The following is a 17213-nucleotide window of genomic DNA, read 5'->3' as shown; positions in this document are numbered from 1 at the left end:
TCCCATTTAAAACCAATTTTCCACCATTTTTTGGTATTTTTTCTCTATTATTTCCAATAAAAAATGACTAGAAATTGAGATTGATTATGGGTTGTGGCCCTTAGGTTCTTTGACAGCAAAATTTCAGGTTTTATTGATGTTATATCTCATGTTTCCCCTTTATTTTGCAAAAAACCCCCATTTTGCCTCTTAAACGCGTGTTTTATGGGTTTTATACCATTAATTTCAGTCATAACACTTATGATTTTCTGATTTTCTGAGCATAAACTGATCAAACTCATAGCCAAAAATAACATAATGCATAATCAGCCCATGGGAATAATATTTCATCAACCAAATAGCATAAAAACTCATTTTTTCTTCATAAAAATTGAATTACCGCTTAGGCTCTGTGTCTCAGGATCTCGGTTTTGCTATGGGACTGCGTGTCAGCCCTCATTCAATGTCCAACATGTTCAAGAACAGCATTCTTCATGTCTTCATCCACCCGAAAGTAATCCGGTCTCATCCAGACAAGCTTTCCTCCAAGCTTTCCTCCATCGTTCTTCATTGTCTTCTTCCACACAAGAACAACCCCTTAAGGGAGAGAGAGGGAGGAGAGAGAAAGACTGAAATCAGAGATCTCCATTGAGGCCACCATTTGACGGGCGAAGGGCAGCGATAGACTCAACATCCAGAGGGGAATCACTGCCAATGATCACTTGGGTGGGTTGCATTGAGGCTGAAGATTGAAGATCAACATTTGGAGAGCAAATTTCGGGTGCAGATATGGCGCCATCTTCTCCACGCTTTCATGCTTCTTCTCTCTCCACGTTTTGTTAGTTGCATAAAATGTTACATGCCCCCCCCCAAAGGTCATGACCACTTGACCAAAGTTTGGTCCACCTTTTCGAATCTTGACCGGTTTCTTGGCTCCTTCCCCGTCCGGTGTCCGAATCGAGCTCTGAAAAGTCCTGGGCATCCGGCTTGACATCCCGCATTGGCCGGTAACTCTTGACAACCTGCACGTCAGTCTGAAAAATTATCAAAAATCAACAAGTGTCACTCGGGCGCCTTTAAAGCACTTTAATGCTTAAAATGCCGCCGCCTTCGACGTTGAATATTTTTCCCTTGATATTCGTAATGTTTAGCTATTTTTAAGCACTTCTCGGCATCAAAACTCTGCTCTCAAAATTTGTTCATAGATGCTCAATAGGAGGACACGTGGGATGCCTAGTACATTGACAATCTCCTATTTGTTCAATTAGCAACCCACTAGAAGTTGGTAGACAGAGTGTTCTTCACAACATATACTGTTGAAACCATTAGAAGCTGGCATTACTATGATGATGGCACAACAACGATTCTTAGAACAATGAGTTTTGATACCTTCAGAACGGAATAGCTCCCTCTCTATAGTGGTTTGAAGGCCAAATTCAAAGATGTAGAGAAGAAGGAAGTAGAAGAAATGTTGGCCAAAGAGTCCCACAGAGACTGAAGCACCCTCTGATTCTATTATATTGAGTACAAACTAACTAGTTGGACCCAATCCCCTGATGAATGATGAAATCAAGAGGCAAGCACTAGAAGGAGTCCAGAGGTACGTGATAAGAGAGAATGCAAAAATCAAGGTTGAGAATGAGATTGCAGCAGAAGCCTCCTTTGACACCTTAAAATCACTCTTTACAGAAGTCCCCATGGCGACTCAAGGTCCCCTTCCTAGTCAAATTCATCCTAGAAATATTGATGGCAGGCCAGTAAATGTAGTCCCATTGCCAATTTTTAAGGGAGAGTACAATGAAGACCCTGGTCTTCATGTAGCAGAGTTTATGATAGCATGTGTGGCTAACAATGCTGGAACTCCCAAGCATTGGTTAGCAATATTCCTCGCCACTTTCAAAGGCATGGCATTTCCATGGTATGAGAGACAAGCAGTAGGAACTTTTGGCACATGGGATGACTTGAAGTTGGCCTTCCTCACTAAATTCAGGCATGAAGGTTTTGAAAAGCGGATGCAAGAGGAGTTCATGAACCTAAGCCAGTCCTCTGGAGAAAGAGTAGAAGCTTATGTCTCGTGAATGGAATCCATCCTAAAAAGATGGACTAATCATCATTTGGATGAAGGCATCTAGAAAGGAGTGTTCCTTAGAAGGTCTACAACTAGAAGTTCGCAAGTTCATGAAATTGAAAAGACTAGTTAATCTACAAGCTACAGTGGAAGGTGTAAGACTGTATGATGAAGTTGAAGCAAGGTTATTAATGACCTCAGATGAGGAGTCTTACCTCCTCCCATGCTAGGAATGTCAAGATTGTGGGAGAGAAGGAAGGAGTCTCACTTGAAGCTTTCTTGCTTGCACAATGGGGGAATACACACAAGGGTGGAGGCTGAAAACAGTTTTCCTCTTCTTAGTTGTGTAAGCCAAAAGAACTCAAGTACAAAGAAATAGAAGAACCCTATATATGGGTCTCAAACCAAACTCAACTAACTAAGGTGGCATACTAACTGAGCCACGAACTAGAGTAGATAAGGATAGCTATCATGTAGCTATTATTCATGGGCGGTGTACCAACCGCGTCTGCAACTGACAAGTCGGTGACATAAATACACAACGGTCACCCTGGCGTATCACGAGTGGAGCTCGATATCTCAACATGGAATGGTATACCTACCAAATGCAGTCCCATGAACAGTTCCCTACCCCTACCCCCAGATGCAAACAGTGCCGCAATAAATGCACCTAATCCACAGTGGTGGCCGTTGACGACAATGCCTCAAATGGTGGTTCAACCACAACAGCAGTGGTCTCAAACAGTTCCTCCAATGGTGACTCAACAACAGTGGAATCCTACCCTCTAGAATCAACAACCCCAAGTCTCAACAAGAGCTCTAAATCAGAACCAGAATAGAGGACCTCTTGGATCAACCCAACCAATGTATGCACTAATTATAGAAGCTTCCCAAAACCCTACTACAAGTACTTTGGAGGTGAAAATCTGAAGGACTACCTGTCCAATTCAGTGGCAAGTATTAAGAAAGAGCTTATGGATGTGATTATAGAGCAGCTACGAAAGCTGGAGGTGAATACCACCAATATATCCACTCCTATGGGAGATGGGAGAGATGTGATGCGTTCTAATACATGGTGTGGAAAGTGCCATCAAGCGGGACATTTAGCCACTGAATGTATCCGAAAACCAACCAATCCTGGAGCCTTCTGTTCATACTGTTTGAGGAAGAACCATACAAAGGATATCTGCTCTCTGAAAGAGATGTAGGAACGAAGAAAGAAAGATGAAGATGCAAGATTCAACTTGCTGGAATCCAAAATGACAATGCACAACATTGGACCAAAGCCTATGGATTTTGGTCCTCATTTTGGTCCAAGGAGGTTTCCCTCTCATAGTTACAAAGGACGACAGTCGAGATCAGAAGTGGAGTGTTATAGATGCAGATAAAAGGGTCATATCTCACCAAATTGTCCAAACCCTAGAAGGTCTGTGGATTACAAGCCCTTATGCAGTTGATGCAAAGGAGAAGGTCACACTGCAAAAGATTGTCCAAGTCCAACCCCTATGAAATCTACTTTCATACCCAACAGAAGACCCAAGAACCTACTTCCAATTTGGTGGAATTGAAAGTGGCCGCCATAACACATGCAAAGAAAGGAGAACATGTTGTTTCAAAAGAGAATGTTCCTTTTGCCAAGACTTTAAAGTTCAGTCTTTCTCGGGAAAAGCAAAACAATGCAATCCAGAACAATGCAGTACAGAGCACTACAATGCCATAGAGAGTCATAGAGATAGTCCCAGAGACACAACCAAAAGTCCATGAAATAGAGGATAGGGAAGTACCTTCTCATAAAGAAGAAGCGCAGATGTTGCCGCTTCTAGAAGAAAAAGGGAATATAAAAGTGGGTGTGGCCCCATTTCCTAGCCGATTGGAAAAGCCAGTGGATCCTATTAAAGAGTATGATTTGGTCAAAGATGTAGACACTTTTAAACCAAACTTAACATTCCAATAATTTTTTATATTGTCTCCTAGCTGTCAAAAGAAATTCAAAAGCATACCGACTAGAAGAAGAGGCTTAAGAACCCGTAAAGGAAGTAGATGTGGCTAACGTCTTCCTAGATCCTGGAACCCTAGAGATTGGTGTATGGATTGAAGGGTGCTTTATTGCAGATGCATTGATTGATGGAGGCTCATCAGTAAACATAATGACAGATGTGACAATGAAGGATCTAGGATTGCAAGGAATGCAACCTACACACTGGCTTATTAGATTGGCAAATCAAAGTAGAATCAAACCGTTGGGCATTCTCCCGTATGTAAAGACAACCCTCGCAGGAAGAGACTATTGGCTGACATATTTGGTTGTCAAACCGTTGGGCATTATCCCGTATGTAAAGACAACCCTCGTAGGAAGAGACTATTGGCTAACGTATTTGGTTGTCAAACCAAATTCTTATGGGACCTCATACCCTTTGCTGTTGGGAAGACCTTGGCTTTTTGAAGCAAGTGAAAGGATGGATTGGTTCAAAGGGACCCTAACCCTAGGCAGGGGACCCAATAAAGTGGTATTAAAGTTGTATGGATCGTAAAAAGGCAATGGATCCATGTCCATCGAAGTCGTAACCGACTCCTCTAATGAAGTAACAGATGGTACATCAGGAGACGAAGAGACTGTTAAACATATATTTTTCAAGAAAACAGAGGCACAGTCCCTAACAATGGGCACAATAAGCCAATTATCAAAAGAAACAAAGTCCTTATCTATGGGAGAATACCTCTTGACTGAACCTGAATTGACTTTTGAAATCACCTCTGATAGCGAAATAGAAGCATGGATGTACTCTTCTCCCTATTAGATGGCAATCGCAGAGACAGAGCCAGAGACAGAGAGAAGAGTAGAGGCAGAGATAGATACAAAGGCAGAAGCAGAAGTAGAAGTAGAGGACATAATAGAGAGTTTGTTCTTCTCTTATAGGGCACTCACCGATGTAGAAACAAAACCTCAAGAGGACGAATGTGATAATGCAGAAGAAGATTATGAAAGTAAACTAGAAAGGATCTATCCTACTCATAGAAAATAGAGATGAGGAAGAAGTTCTTGAAGTTCCTAAAGCCTCAAAAGTAGAAGATTTCTTTATGTTTGACGGAATGATTATGGTACCCTTTGGATTGATTAATGAGTCACGTCATGAGCAAAGCCTTTATAAGAAATGGATTAAGAAGAATAGGCCTTCCTTTTGCCAGTGGCTCTTGTCATCCAAAGTTACCATTCCTTAAAGAAGATGATGACGATGCACCTTGCCAACAATTCCCAGCCCTATAGCTCAAACAAAACGCAAAAAGTTCTTGTTATGTGACATTCTTGGGTGCATTTTCAAAAGATGAATACTCGAGCCAAGAAGTAACTCATCCCCAACCCAAACTCGAAACCTCAATGATACCCTTTCAGGCTCCCAAAGAGTGAGCTAAGCCTCCATTAAAAGACAATAGTAGTTCCAGTGCATCATCAAAAGATGAGAACACCTCCTTAAAGGAGTCAGATCTTTACCTAGAAGCAGTCCGTGGGACATTTATCCATTAAGTGAAAGGTAAAAGGCAATTTATGTTCATGGATGCTGACAGTACTGAACGTCACCTGAAATTGGGTCTAAATCTTCTAGAAGAGGAACTAATGGTCCTGCGAGACCTACTAAAGGAGAACTTAGACGTGTTTTCATGGTTGTATAAAGATCTCAAGGGGATTGATCCCACAGTTTACTAAATCCACATCGCGATGCCAAACCTGTGAGATAAAGACAGAGGTGTATGAATCTCAATTATTCTACTCTGGTGAAGGCTGAATTATTGAAACTTCTTGAATCTGAGTTCATTTATCTAGTGGCTAATAGTGAATGGGTTTCACCCATTGTGGTCGTACCAAAGAAGAATGGGAAACTTCGAATATGTGTGGACTTTTGGAAGCTGAATTCCAAGACAAAGAAGGATAATTTCTCTATCCCTTTTATAGACCAACTGTTGGTTGGACACAACAGCAGGCCATGAGCTCTATTCCCTCTTGGATAGATTCAACGGATACAACCAAGTCCAAATTGTAGAAGAAGACCAATCTAAAACAACCTTCACAACCGAATGGGGAACCTATGCTTACAGAGTGATGCCGTTTGGGCTCTATAACACTCCTGCTACTTTCCACAATAAGTGATGATGGCAACCCCAACAATGTGTCTTTGGTGTCTCATCAAGAGTTCTTCTAGGTCACATTGTCTTTGCACAAGGGATAGCAAAACAGGTCCTGCTAAGATTGAGAAGATTTCCGCCTTAACAGCACCAATCAACCTCAAACAATTGAGGGGATTTCTTGGCCATGTGGGCTATTACAGAAGATTCATTGCACACTTTGTGATGAAGGCAACCCCTTTGCATAAACTCCTGAGAAAATATGCCAAGTTTACATGGACCAATGATTGTGACGAGGCATCCAACACCCTGAAGCAGTGTTTGATTGAAGCACATCCTGCAGCCTCCTGATTGGAGTGAGCTTTCATCCTAACAGCAGGATGGGCTGTGATTATGGGCTATTCTCTATATTTATCAATAGAGCGTGAGACAAAGGGTGGGGTGAGTGACCAGTCCTTTCCCTTCAATTCAAATGAGAGGTGAGCTGTGTGGAATGGAGGGTTGCAGGCACGGGCTGGGCCTCTCAATGCACAATGCACAATTTGTTCTTGTGTACTGCACTATATGATGCTAGGAGGCATATTTCACAGTGGATTCCGTGCCACAATGGATTCCGTAAGGTTTTACGGTGGATTCCGTAAGGTTTTACGGTGGATTCCGTAAATTTTTATTACTGGGGCTCATACGCAAAGTGGATTCTTTGTGCGAGAAGTCGATGGGGACGCCTATCCTTTTCGGGCGTTTTGTTAATTTAGTGTGTACATGGGTGATTCCATAGCGGGTGATTCGGCAAAATACATATTTAAATTAATAAACTTTTATGAGTTTAGAGTGCGCACTCGTGATAAATTAAGGTTAGGATTGATTTCTAACCAATTGATTTATTTATGTAGCTGAAGATTGCTAGGTATTCACTTTTGTTGATTTAATTGTATTATTTTACTAACGATTGTGAATGCTTCAGTTGATGTGTAGAGATAGCAGCAGTGGCGGTGGAAAGCATTGGAGGATAGCGTGTATTCGAGTTATCATCTATATTTTGATGGGCGCATACCTTAGGCATGGTGCCTATATTTTGTCACGCCTATTTATCAAGGCGTTTGCTATTTATTTATTATTTTTGTATGCGCATGGGTGCACGATTTAGATATTTGTATTTGGACATTGTATTAGGTATGCCTAACTCCTTGGGCGCCCGCCCATTAGCTTTATTTCTATTTGGTACAAAAGCAAACTCAAAAGCCAAAAGCGTGCTATTTTGTAATTTGGGCTATCATTTGAGCTTGAAGATGATTAATACATAAAAATACATGCTTTGTGGAGCGCTCACACAAGGCATAGGGGGAGATTGCACCCAATTGGTCTCTTGTTCATGTCGGCAAGTCTTCTACATTGATTTGTGTGTAAAAAGTAGAGTTCTTTTGTTCTTGGGGACCTTCTGACGCTCACTACGTGCACTTACGACATCCGATCTGTGCACCAATGGTATCAAAGCTAAGCTGAGATCGAGAGCTTCCAATCGCTACCCATCTTGCGCAAAGGTGGAGCTCCTGGAACGATCAAGCTCTACAGTGAGTTTCATCACGAACGGTCGATACAGGTGGATTCCTGGTGGTCAAGAACCCCTATTTACAACCTCTGATCGCAAAGGACCGGCCTGAGGAGGCGGAGGACCACTCCTACATCTCCCTCTCTAAGTCATTTTTTCCACAGAGAATACAGTAAGCTTCATCCATAACCAAAAGTTCTTAAGCTTTAAAATAAAGCTTGGTAAGCTTTATAAGAAGCTTAAAAAGCTTCAATCACAAAATTCAGCGACGGGCGGCAAGAACATAATATGGACGGCGTCGAATCCGTTGAGGACATGAATATGTCCTAAAAATTCATGACAGGTTCAGAAGCTTAAAGCTTCTTAGTTATCCAAGTCTACTAAGGCTCTCTAATCTCCCAATTCAAGCTTACTTACTCTACAAGTCCTGCAAGTCCACAGAAGTCAAAACAGACTTATCTCAATTACTCCCATAAAGACTATTCCTGCGCAGAAGCACAGAATTACGCAATTGCTCCTTGGAAGACTCTGTTCACACATGCATACTTACTGAACCAGTTTCAGCACATGTAGAAGTTCATACGCAGTTTCTACGAAGACTACGAACACCGCAACCGCAAAAGACAAAGACCGTAATAGCCAAACAAAAATATATAAGCCTTGTATACCCGACTTTGAGCTACGCTCATCTCGCTAATCAGATTTCGAGAGTGTGAGGTCTTTTGGATTTTTACAGGATGACGGAACAACACATGGACGATTTGATGACTGAAGGTGATCTTCCCGAACCTACGATGGAGCAAAAATTGGATTTAATTATGATGCAGCTTGATGAAGAACGAAGAGCCTTACAAGCTTTGCAAGTTCAATTGGCCAATTTACAACGAACTACTACTGACAAAGATGGACCGCAACCCGAACATCTTATCCGACGTACCATCGATGCGATGCTCGAAGCTCAATCCATCCGCAAAGAAACAAAGATAAGTAAAAGAAACTTCAAATTTCGTATTTTCAATGGATCTCGAGATGGAAAGACTGTACTTGCATTTATCAGCCAGTTTGATGATTACTTTCATGAAGAGACATATGCTGAGAAAGACAAAATTAAATGTGTCACTAATCATTTAGTTGATCGAGCATCTCTATGGTGGATTGTAGTTCGCAAGAGCATTGATTGTCCCACTACCTAGGAGAGTTTCAAAAAGAAGTTTTTGCAGAATTTCCTTCCTCCTCAATTCCATGAAAAAGCCATAAAGCAATGGGATCTTCTTCAACAAAGAGATCGTGAACCTATTTCCCAATACACTGAACTTTTTTGGAATGCCCTACTGCAACTCCGCATGCTTGAAGACGTACCTGAAGCGACTCACAAATGTAAGTTTATGTCTGGTTTACTTGGACATTACTACGCTGAAGTCAATATGTTCAAGCCTACAGCTCTTAAAGATGCAATTTCCTTGGCTCATGACACTGAAGACAAGATTCGAGGAAGAGACAAGCATCCACAACAATTTCAAGCAAATGATAACTATGGTTCCAAGCAATTCAATTCAAATTTTAGAAGAATCAATCAAAGTCGTTTTCTTCCATCTTCATTCCATAAGTCTTGAACACGACCACCTACTTTGCCATCAAATACCAATCCAAACCCTAAGCCATCCTCACAGACAAATCCCAACATTCCTAGACTTACTGCCATTGCCAACAATGTATCTAAAGCCAAACCTATAGTTTTTTACAAATGCCATCAACCTAGACATCTAGCAGCCAATTGTCAATCGAAAAAGCCACCTGTCCAAATCAATTATCTTGGAGCAATGGAAGATTAAGAACGTAAGGAAATGCCTGACTTTACGGAAGATGACGACGACATTGCTACTCCTTCGGATACTTTGCCAAGTATGCCAACTCCACATTCTTTGTTGACAATGAAATGTCTAGTACATGGTAAAGAAAAGATTATTTTGCATGATGATGGTAGCACACATGATTTTATTTCTACAAAGTTAGTGAAAGAATTGAATTTACAAACTGTTTCTGCACATTATCGCATTAAAGCAGCATTCCTAGGCACAAGATATAATGGAACACAAGAAGTGCATAACTTAGAAATTAACATTGGTGAATACACTGAACGAAGGAATTTCCTAGTTGTACCTTTACAGTCTAGTGATATTATCCTAGGTATGCCTTAGCGTCATTAGTATAATCCTGACATAGATTATTCCATGCATTCAATTAAAATTCATTTTCAAGGAAAACAAATTACATTGCATGGTATGCACTCTTCTAATAATTTTCCACTGCTTACTCATACTCAAGCTAAACATGCATTACGTAATAGTAGTAAATTTTATTTAATTTGGGTGAATGAACAAATTTCTATGGATTTTATTACTTGTTTACCTAACACTAAAGCTAACCATGATATGATTTGGATTGTTGTAGATAGGTTTAGCAAACAAGCATATTTCATTCCATGCAAGAAAACTCTAACTGCATCTCAAGCAGCTCAATTGTTTTTGAAAACTGTGTTTACTAATCATGGTTTACCAAAAGTTATTATTTCTGATCGTGATTCTAAATTTTTAATAATTTTTGGATTACTTTGTTTGCTAACTTAGGAATAAAGATTGATTTTTCATTTACATTTCATCCTGAAACAAATGGTCAAACAGAAGCTACTAACAATACTATTTTAGATCTTTTATGTGCTTACACTATTTCTAAACCACATACATGGGATACATATCTACATTTACTTCAGTTTGCATATAACAATACTCCACACACAGCTACAAAGAAAGCACCATTTGAAGTTATTTATGGTTATAGATTGTCTACACTTGTTGCTTCATTATCAAATAAAATTCAGACTACTGATGATATTGCTAACATGCATGCTACTATTTTTGATGAAGTTAAAGACATGATTGCCAAAGCCTAGCAATCATACACAAAGCAAGCAAATAAGAAAAGGATGACTATGTTTGATTAAGAATAGAAAAACGTAGATTACAAAGTGTAGATAAACACCCAGTTGTGAAATTAGCACCTAGATTCTATGGACCATTCAAAATCATACACAAAATCAATGACAATGTATTTAAACTGGAACTCCCACAACATTGGAAAATTCATAACACCTTTCATATTAGTTTATTACGACCCTTTAGAGGCCAATTACCTGCACACCCTGTCTATGAAAACCCACCTTTGTTAGAAGAGAAGACTGAAATCCTTGAGCCTGAAGTTATTATAGATACTGACTTTATGACCACTAGAACTGGCCGTAGATATTCTAGATATTTGGTCAAGTTTAAAAGCCATCTTGTTGAAGAGGCCCAATGGATGCACGCTAGAGACTTAAATGCTTTGCCCACTCTGTTAGCTCCACATTAAGCTAATAGAAATTGAGGACAATTACTATCCCACCCCGGGGGTATGATGCCAGGAGGCATATTTCACGATGGATTCCGTGCCACGGTGGATTCCGTAAATTTTTATTACTGAGGCTCATATGCAAAGTGGATTCTTTGTGCGAGAAGTCGATGGGGACGCCTATCCTTTTCGGGCATTTTGTTAATTTAGTGTGTACATGGGTGATTCCATAGCGGGTAATTCCGCAAAATACATATTTAAATTAATAAACGTTTATGAGTTTAGAGTGCACACTCGTGATAAATTAAGGTTAGGATTGATTTCTAACCAATTGATTTATTTATGTAGCTAAAGACTGCTAGGTATTCACTTTTGTCGATTTAATTGTATTATTTTACTAACGATTGTGAATGCTTCAGTTGATGTATAGAGATAGCAGCAGTGGCGGTGGAAAGCATTGGAGGATAGCGTGTATTCGAGTTATCATCTATATTTTGATGGGCGCATACCTTAGGCATGGTGCCTATATTTTGTCACGCCTATTTATCAAGGCGTTTGCTATTTATTTATTATTTTTGTATGCGCATGGGTGCACGATTTAGATATTTGTATTTGGACATTGTATTAGGTATGCCTAACTCCTTGGGCGCCCGCCCATTAGCTTTATTTCTATTTGGTACAAAAGCAAACTCAAAAGCCAAAAGCGTGCTATTTTGTAATTTGGGCTATTATTTGAGCTTGAAGATAATTAATACATAAAAATACATGCTTTGTGGAGCGCTCACACAAGGAATGGGGGGAGATTGCACCCAATTGGTCTCTTGTTCATGTCGTGCATGTCTTCTACATTAATTTGTGTGCAAAAAGTAGAGTTCTTTTGTTCTTGGGGACCTTCTGACGCTCACTACGCGCGCTTACGGCATTCGATCTGTGCACCACTATAAGGCTCCCTGGCCTTCCTTCTCACATTATATGCCAGCACAAGGCGCAGGATACACTGCTACACCATCAAATGCGCACAAGGCATACAACCTTTGCACAAGTGATTGTGAGGATGACAATAATGGGTGTAAGGATCGGGTTTCCCTCCTATATTCTCAAACAGAGTGCTAGTCAAAGGGGGGTCGAGTGTGACCGGTGTGTCCTCAAAACAATCATCGAGAGGTGAGATTTAGGGACATTACGACACTTGGCACAAGGTATGCTTTCCTTTCCCTATGCACCCACAGGATGGGTCTCTACCATCATCACTTGACACGTCACCATGTTTTGTATACTGCACCATAAGGCTCCCTAGCCTTCCTGCTTGCACCTATACCAAACGGGGTTGGACACACTTATGCACCATCAACTGTGCACCTTGGCATACTCCTTCTGTCCCATTTCCCTTTGCGATTTCTAAACCGGGCTATACAATAATATTCTAGCTAAATCTAATTAGCTTCACAAACTAAACTGCATCAAGACATTCAAAAAAATCTATTTTTTCAAACATACAGATTAAGATGTACAATTGTATTTAATTATTCAATCATACTATTGTCATGAATAAACATACATTGTTATGCTAATGCAATAAAGAATATCAATGCCTCCATGCAGATGCCAAATCACATGGCCTCGTTAACTCTTTTAGGAAAAGGAAAACTCTACCTTCAAGAAAGGCATTACTAAAACCATAGACCATAAGTTGGGATCATTTGTATACTAATAATATGCGCAACTTGCAAAGTAATCATGATGGAGCATTAGAACACCCAGTGTGATAGATCTATATAACAAATGCAAGTTTCAACAGGTCTATCGAGTACAATCCTCATCCTTGCATGCTAACAATATGGGATCAACAAGATAACAACAAAATATTACTATTAAAAGCACTTGGACATGAAAAAAGACATTATCACTACCTAAAATTGGTTGCATGTGTCAACCTAGTTCTAAATGGAATTATTTTTACATGTGAAATAGTGATATATATATATATATATATATATATATAAGAATGCTATTGGATACAAAAGTTTATAAGCCCATGCAACTTTACATAGAGAGAGGGTTCTCTGCGAGATTCATTGAGTGATGTACGTTATGGGGCGAGTGACTATTCTTTCCTCCCATTTGATTGACTATGCACTGAGTGCAATATCCTTCGTCATCACCCGAATTCATGCACCTTCATCAGTACAAGTGCCCCCTTGGGTGCTACTGCGTGGTCCCTACCGCGCTGGACGTATGCTATGAAGACATCTCGGTACCTCCTGCAACCGACTATGACACAGGATGCGATGTCAACAGTCAACATCAATGCTCAGCCAACTGGGCCAAATTTTTCTAACCCTACACCTTCTATTTGCAAGTGACGGTCATGTTTTAAGTGTAGGGACATTAACATACAATTCGGTGACACGTCTTGTGTTCACGCGGAGTCATTTTACCCTACCCAGTAAGGTTTTAAGTGTGGGGACGTGTCCCTGCGCGTCTGCCGAGCATACATCTTGCATATGTCATTCACGAAATTTATGTATATCCCATCTCTTCACTTTACCTTAATGGGTCCCTTGCCCACCCACCAGCCCTTGTCTTCCTTACCTACGAGGCCATTCCTATTGTTATTTTCTTTACACGATATTTTGGTCGTTTTTCCATGTGAACACACCCCTTAGTTTACAATAACCCAAATCCAACCTTACAACCCTATGTACCCCTTTAAAGTGTACGTTTTCCCTTTTTACTGCCCCTTGTTCTGAGCAACGGATTGAAAATTATTAATTTTTGAAGTAATTCCCGCACATTGGATGTTTTTCCATGTGATCGCTCCTTTATTATTTCAAAATGCTAATCTAATGTGACAATCCTATCCTATACCTTCCACTTGCCATTTTTCCTTTTTACCACCAATCATTCCGACGTACGGTTTGTCCATTATTACTTTTTTTGAATTCTCGTGTCTTTTTCGTGTGTATTTTTGTTCTTTTTCCATGTGCACCTACACTATTCTCCTCGGAATTGAATTTTGAGTGGATAGCCTTGACTAGTCCCCCCTTCTTTCCATTTTTCCTTTTTCCACCGCAATGTTCCGACCTATGGATTTTTCATTATTAATTTCTATAGGTGTTTTCGAGCTTTGTTTTATTGTTTTTCTCATGTGAACGCCTCCTAACCCCATCGTAATTGAGTTTTATTAAATGTTTTCGTGTTTTTACTTGCGTCTACACCTCCCCATTGCGCATGAATATCCGCATTTTTCAATTTACAAGTCTTCTTATGCGTTTGTCGCACCATTAGCCCCCTGTGACGGTGTCCCGACCGTCTATGGGTCCTATCACTGCAAATTTTTTTACCCCCGCCCCGCGCTTGTGCGTGGGACGAGGGCGGCTACCTTTGCTTTTCTTTTTTTCACCACAACAATCAAAACCTAATTGTTTTTTATTTATTATTTATTTGTAATGTTTTTTTACATGAAAAAAATCTTAATAACCCCAACAGTTCCCTCTTCCCTCCTCCTTCCCTCCTCTCTCCTCTCTCCTTCCTTCTTTATTCTTCTTTCTTTCTTTCTTTCTCTCACCTCCCCCCTCCCTGCATACCCTGCCCTCTCCCCCATTGCCCCTCTCTCCCCTCCTCCTCCTCCCTTCTTCTCCTCCCTTCTTCCTCTTCTTCTTCTTCTCCTTCTTCTTCGGCTTCTTCCTCCTCTTCTTCTTCTCCTTCTTGGTCCTCTTCTTCTCCACTCCCCCTCCCCTCTACCTCCGCCACCGTCTCCCCTCCCTCACCCCCGCGCTACCACTGTGGCCCTCGCCACCCCCACCGTGTCATGCCATTGTCACGTCGTCGCCCTATATGCCACACTCACCATCGCGCTCACCAACTCGGCCACCTTGCTAGTGCCGCTTACCGCTCCTGCTGCCTACACGCTGCTCCTGCAAACCCACCCCAATTCTCCTACCGTCCGCCATCCCACCCCCCTTCTAAGCACCCCTTCCCCCACCGCCCCCTTTTTCTCCTCCCTTCCCCCACTACCCTCCCTCCCCCCCCCCCCCCTTTGGCCCTCGTTCCCTTGCAACACCCCCCCCAATTCCCCACTACCCCCCCCCCCCCCTTGGCCCCTGTTCTTGTGGGCCTTCCATTTCGTCGACACCCCCGTCATCGACACCTCGTTCATTTCCATGCCCCAACGCGTCACCCAACCCCACCTCGTCTCACCACCCTGATTTCAGATGTTCCTACGCACGTGGGCATTGTTAATCATGTTCATGACTAGCTCATGAGCTATTTCCCAAGTGTCCACGCACGAGGACGCATGTGTCCCCTTGTTCGTGTGGTGGTGCGAACTTTAGCAGCCATTCACATGCCGTAGTTATTCCTACGCAGTTCATATGTGCTAGCAACTCTTCACATGTACTTTTCAAACCCGAACCCATTTAAAAAATCCATTAAAAATATCAAAAACCATAAAATAATTAAAAAAATAAAGAAACCATTAAAATTATATAAAATTTTCAAAAAAAAACACCAAAAATAGCTTTAAATTTCTTAATGAATTGTTGATTTTTGGAATCATTTTTCTTTGTTGAACACACATGAATAAATGATAGAAAATATTATAAAAATTAAAAAATCCTTTCACAATTCATTAAAATTCAAAAAAATCAATAAAAATCCTTTAAAAAATTCAAAAAAATCTCAAAAAAAATCGCACACTCTTTCACATGTTTTTCAATATTTCATGAGCTTACATTGCCTATATAAATGCCTAACTCATTTAAAGAAAAATAAAAACAAATAAACCAACAAAACAACACACAAACAAACAAACAAAAACAAAAACCCCAAATCCAATACCTAATTCATTCACACTCATTTTGAAATTTCATACGTCACTTGAAAACAAAACGATTCAAACACAAACACTCTAATGCCTCTACACATAAACTTTAAAAAAAACAAACAAACAAACCAACAACAACCACAAATACACAACCTAAAAACCAATCTTATCTACATTTTTGGCCCTTCCACCACCCATCTCCACAATTTTTTTTAAAAACACAACATAAGCACCAAACTAAAACAAAACCAAACACACAACTTTAATGTTACACGAAACACCCCACCCAAAATCCTATTAAATGACTGATAAATCTTTAAACAAACCCAAAAAAAATTTCCAATCCCCCTTCCCTAATGATCTGATAATCCACATTGCACAAGTCCCCCATCTTTTTCTTTGGTGCATCATGGTATTCTTCTATTGGTTTGTATTTGACAAGAGGCAGACTATTCTCTAGTCACCTTGTTGTTACCACTTGTGGATTTGTTTTCCCTTTTGTGCAGATTCTTTGGACGCAGAGTATGTTTTAGACCTTGCGGGTGTCCACCCATTGCCAGGTTCCTTTCCTTTTTCCCTCTTCCACGTGCACCATAACGCACAATTAATTGTGAATTAAAATCTACCAGCCGTTGTACCCACCAAATGAACACACTGCACATCATAAATTGTAATTAAAATGAACCCAACTGTTAATTATAAAAGGAACCCCATAGTTTGCACGAGCATTGTTGCACCATAACCCACGTAATTTGTAAATTAAAATCCATTCACAGTGCATGCGCACACATGCTACAAACACATATAAATTGTAATTAAAATAAACCCCCCGAAGTCACGCATGCATGCGCTTTGTGCCAAACATCATATAATTGTAAAAATAAACTGCATTTTTAGAGACCCCCAATCCAGTCAATTAATTAATTTATCAGAGTGGGGTTGGGTTATGAAATCGATCCACCATGCATTAAGGGTTTAACTAAAAATAAATCGCAAACTAATTTTTCATTGATTAAAATGAATGCGATAATGATCACCCACTCACTTCACCGCACTTTAGGTGTACACTCAACGATTACGGGGATTGGGATTCCTTAGTCTAGAGGTCAATCGTATTTGTCCATGATGGTCTAAGTCGGTCATTATGTTTTTTGTATGGGCTATGGTATGCTGGAGCTTATATATTTCTTTTTGCATGCTTGATTACAGGGATCAGGGTGCTTGATTGTCATGCATATCACGAAGGTTTCGGTCGCACGTGTGCGTAAGTTGAAATTTTTTTTGTAGAC

The sequence above is a fragment of the Lygodium microphyllum genome, chromosome 1 (genome assembly GCF_053477565.2).
Source record: "Lygodium microphyllum isolate KBCC chromosome 1, Lygodium_microphyllum_v1.1.10, whole genome shotgun sequence".
Classification (NCBI taxonomy): domain Eukaryota; kingdom Viridiplantae; phylum Streptophyta; class Polypodiopsida; order Schizaeales; family Lygodiaceae; genus Lygodium; species Lygodium microphyllum.
This window is presented reverse-complemented; position numbering follows the sequence as displayed.